This window comes from Limulus polyphemus, unplaced genomic scaffold (assembly GCF_000517525.1).
Source record: "Limulus polyphemus unplaced genomic scaffold, Limulus_polyphemus-2.1.2 Scaffold181, whole genome shotgun sequence".
NCBI lineage: Eukaryota > Metazoa > Arthropoda > Merostomata > Xiphosura > Limulidae > Limulus > Limulus polyphemus.
Window position 1 is genome coordinate 430531 of NW_013665791.1, and position 5714 is coordinate 436244.

The following is a 5714-nucleotide window of genomic DNA, read 5'->3' on the forward strand; positions in this document are numbered from 1 at the left end:
TTATTACTTCCGACCAGTGGCGTAAGTATGCCCCCCCCCCGTAGCCACTGCATTTGCGGGGGGGGGGGTCAAAAGGGGGCCTGAATCAGCCAGAATCGTAACTACAATTGCAAGGAACTAAATGTTGGGGGCCCGATTACTTTAATTTGTCACTAGATTTTGTTTGGGAAGATTGTATAAAGTTCTGCGAACACGAATGTCATGATTTTCAAGGGACATAGAATTGATGATAGTACATAATATGAACAACTAGTTTTTTACAAGTAATTTATATTTCATTCTTTTTTAATGTTAGTTTCATTAACAATGTAGTTAAATTTGTTTTATATAATTTTTACTATGACGAATTTATTAGCTTGATATATTGATATATGATTAACTTAAATTTCTTAAGCAGGCTGTACCTCGTGAGATATTATCAGGATTACAGCAGAAAATATCGCTAATAGCGAGGATATCCACATCATTGCATCCTAATAATTATAAAAATAGTGATATATTCAATTAATTACTGGTTAATTATTCGTTCTGGTTTATGTAGGCAGTCTGCTGTGATCAAAAGTCAATTGTACAGTATTGTTACGTCTCTGGTCGTTAGTTAATTTTCCGTAAAAATTCTTTCCGAAGAAACTTTAGCGATACAAGTCCTTTCTTAAATAAAACTGGTTTATTCTTTCTGAATACAACTTTGCAATACACTTAATTTCCACAATCACGCTATAACAAACGCTATAATTCACAACGAACGACACACGCGCTCGACCCAACAGTACGTCTGCAGTTCAATTACATTGTTGCCGTCACTTCTTGGCGGTCTTATATATACAAGAATACCGCATATCTAGTACACTCGGGAGAACGTCCTTTAAATTTATGAGTTCATGTTTTGGCAGTAAGTTAATACCCAGATCATGTTGAGTGAATCATACGCGAGGTAGGCCTAAGCTTAGCTCCGTGTCTTTACGTCCAGTGGTTGTAAGGTTAGGCTTAATTTGTTTGTTTTGAATATTCGCGCAAAGCTACACAATCCGGGGCTCTCTGTGTTAACCGTCTCAAATTTAAAGCTGGTAGACTATAGGTAAAACAGATAGTCAACAACACTCGCCGCCAACTCTTGAATTACTGTAATAGAGTAGTGAGATTTGATCGTCTTTTTCATAATACACCCAAGGCCCAAAAGTGCGGTGTATGAATTTTTATATATTTTATAATGACAACGGGACTCCCATATCTACAGTCCGGCACGCTAACCACGAGTGCATCGAATAGAAAGATGAACAGAAAGAATTTGAGCTTATACAATCTCGCGGTTCTTCAGCTTGATGTACTTCAACGTTTGTTTCAAATATAAATGGACTTTTATCAAGTGAAGAGTCACTACTGCACCACAGGTTTCTTTTAGAGAAGCGAAGCAGATTTTTTTCTATTTTTCCTGTGAGTGACTAACCGCAGTTCTGTGCAGTGGAATAATATTGTTACGACAGTAGAGGTCACGTGACGCTAGTAACACGTCATGCGCTTCTAGAACGTTCATGTCCCTTCCTGAAGCCTAAACGTTATCCATTCTGGCTATCGGATTATCTACTATAATCATCACTAATAAATCTGTCAATAACCTTTCTTTACTTAGTCTATGACAACAATGCTGTTAAAATATAACTGCTATAAAAACTAAACCTAGGGTTTTAATATTACACAATGGTAACTATAATCATAAAAAAACTTCTAACCGCTATAAGTATGTAACGTATAATCGTAAAACAACAACATCTATTAAACTATCACGAATAATAAGTTATTAACTAGATGTACTTTCGCAGGATCCACGAAAAAGTTCTTTTTTAAAGAGTGACTAAATCCAAAATTAAGAGTAATAAATATTTCTTGCTTTTGAAGTTCATATGTCATGGTGTGTTGTAGCCTACAGAGTGCATAGTTCGTCAATGTGTAATACACAATCAGAAGAAGACAGCTATTCCCCTCTTCCTTCCTTTAAACATCCCCACCCTCTATATCACGATTACAACGACGTCCTACATATTAAAGCAGTAGAAAGTGACATAATACAAACCTTAAAATCTTCCAATCAATGCCATAATAATATTAACTAAAATGAACGAACTGCTCTAAACAATCTTAAATCGAACAACGATGGGGCTTTTATTATTCTTAACAAAGATCACAATATCACGGAAGCTAACCGGCAACTAAAGGTTACTAATTTCTACAGGAAACTCTCACATGATCTCACAACTCAGTTTATTAAGACCATAACTGATAAACTTAAATAACAAAGAAACCTTTCAGTATTTGATATTCAGACAAGCTTTTCCTGGTGGGTTTTATCTCTTATTAATACACAATACATAATAAAAATACACAAACCAAACAATCCTGGCCGACCCATGATTTCTAATATAAACATGGCTACTGAAAAGCTGTCTGCTGTTGTTGACCAACACATAAAATGTATTCCATGTATCCTCCCTTCTTACGTAAAGGATACTACTCACTTTCGTAATATCATAGAAGACATTAATACCAACGGACAGTTACCACCTAACAGTCTTCTTTGCATGATGGATGTTTCTTCCTTCTACACTAGTATTCCACATGATGAAGGACTAGAAACTCTAAAGTCCGCATTAAACCTTTTTAACCCATCAGAATCTCAAACAGTAACTGATCTTTCCAGCCTTGTATTAACTCTGAACAACTTCGAATTCAATAACGAACATTACTCTCAAGTTATCAGTACTGCAATGGGTACCAAAATGGTTCTCAATTATGCCAACATTTCTATGAGTCATATTGAAAGCCAGCTTTTACAATTAAGCCCTGTAAAACCTCATACTCATTTTCTGGCAAACACAACCAAAGAATGTTTAATATATCCAAAGAAATCTCTTGTGGGTAACAAAACACTATTTACCTTTTACAGTGTAAAAAATGCAATCACCAATATGTAGGATACACACAGAAAAGAATAAATAAATAAAGTTTTAAAAAATCTGTACCTTAAATTACCTGTTTATTCATGTGCGACACTTTCACGTACTTTCAGAAGTGCTGAAGCTCCTAAATTTTAACACCTGAATAAAAATATTTATCTACCAATATCACAAAAGTTGATTTAATGTCATATAAAAATTCAAACACTTTTATATAAAAAACGTCCATTTTCATTGTAAATAATTAAAATATCAATAATGATTTACTACTACAAATTCCACTTTATCAATATAATTCTCAAGCTAGCAAATTATTTTCATATGTTTCTTTTACAACTTCAGAAACATCAAAGAAAAAGCCAAAATAAAGTTATATAGATTTTTCATTGAATATATGTTTTTTCGTAAGTAGGGCATACAAAAAGACAGTAGTTTCTTATGAAGTTTATCATTTTATGTTTTCGTTTGCGAAACAGATGAGCTAATAAATGTGTTTGTTGTTAAGATTATCTCTGCTGTGCCCACCATGGGTATCGAAACCCAGTTTTTAGCGTTATAAGCCTTCAGACTTACCGTCGTGCCACTGACGGACAGCTAATAAAAGAAAATATTAATTAAAACAAGCCAGTAGGTGTGATAGGTAAAAACTTAAATATCTAAGATAGCATTCCAACTCCCATAGTTGTCAATTATTTGTAAGAACAACACACTGAACTTAAGATGTCTAGGTGGTATATAATGCTATTAGAATCATGATGGTCTAATATTACATTATTGGAACTTGAAGGATAGGTTTCAACCTTCTTAGCCAACTTAAGTATGTTTACCAGTGCAGTAGTCTAAAACATAGAAAATATTTTGTCATTTTAAGGTTTGTCTTCACTATAGCTTTCACAGAACAAAACGATATAGAAGGATCGTGTATTTTCTAAATATTTCACTGAACCATAAGAAATAAAGGATAGCATTCACATTTACAAAAGTCCAAGAACTTCAGCACATAAAAGATATATGTTAGACAAAAGAGGGCGCTTCTGTTCTACAACTCCAACCACCCCAATGATTGTAAAAAGATGCCATCCAACTTTTTATTGGAAGCTTCTACTGTGACAGCTTTTGTAGGAAAAATGCTAACATAATTAAAAAATATACAGTTATTTATTCTCTCCAGTCTACTGACTAGTAAACATATGAGTAATATTGTAAATTTATTCGTTCAACTTGAATCTTTTGGAGAAGTAGGCGTTTCGTGTAATATAATTTTGAAGGTCGTTATCAAGGACGTTTTTTATAGTTCGAATATTATGAACTAACTTTTTCTGAGATATTAACGCTGATGATGGAAATTCCGAAACATCCGTATAAAAGTCGTATTTTGGTATTACCGTGTTTTTAATATTTATTATAAAACTTCGCTTCCCACCTGATGAATCAATTTTAACCAGTTTTTGTATGTGTAATTTTCCACTAAATCATATAGATCTTAAAATATTCAACTTTTGTCTTGGTCAGATTACACCTTTTCATAAAAAAAAATTAATAAAGAAAACAGCTTCCAAGATATAATTCGTATTCATTCCTTCATAACAGTTCATAACAGCTATTTCTATAAATTACGATAGGAATCTTTAATAATTTATAAACATTTGACTTAAAATCAAAAATATATTATAGTATTTTCTGAACTAAACGTCCACGAATCAACTTTTTTTTACCTTATTTCTTCTCCTGCTGTTTTATCACATACTCCATACTTTTAACTGACATTCAATAGTTTTATGTGCTTTGTGAATTTCTAAATAATTCAAATTTCTTCTTGTTTATAGATTAGATTTTATAACTGCTGTACCTTGCCGTATAGTTCCTTTAATACGACTAATAATAAAAATGCTGTTTATATGTTTATGTTAATTAGTGTAAATTTATTCCCCATAGTATATCAAAAACAGAACGTTGAATATTATCCTAAAGTAACTTCACAAAATGCTCCCCCTCCCTGGCTCATCGGTAAACTCGAGAGCTTATAATGCTCAAATATTGGATTCGACACTTGCGGTAGGCGTAGCACAGATAGCAAACACATTGTGTAGCTAAGAAACGAACAAACTTTACCAAATTTCGCACAGAAGGATATTATTGAACTTTCATCATTTTCCTTCTGTTCTTTTTTGCATTATCTATGAGCTTAAAGATATATGTCAGAATGATCCCAATTTCGCTCGCTAGTTTTGATGGATTGAAAAGAGCAAAATATGATGCCGACAAAATGAAAATAATCCTATTTCAAATTATCGTATTTATTGATCTTCAATTAACAGGAGTTTTTAATTATCTATACAACTGTTGATCTACAGAGATTTGTGACGAATGCTTGATATTATTAGTAATATCATTTATTCAGTACTGAAATAATAGTGCGAAGAAAACAAAACGTTATTGAAAGTACAACTAAAAGCGTCTTGATAAAAAAAACTCTTAGTGATGCTTTTGTGAACACTATATGTGATCTTATCTTTTACAAAAAATTATGAGAAAAGTATAAAAATAAACACTAATATATCATATCATTGTAAGTTTTCTACTAAATTGTAAAGATTAACAATGTATAGTATATTGTAAATAAGCTAACAGTTGTGTTGTATACTCTGTTGGATCTATCTTTAAGGACTAATTTAAATCTGTTTTCTTAATTAATATTAACGTTTGATCAATCGGAAAAAGCTATCTACATTAAGTTTATGTATTCGCTAACTCATAAAACAG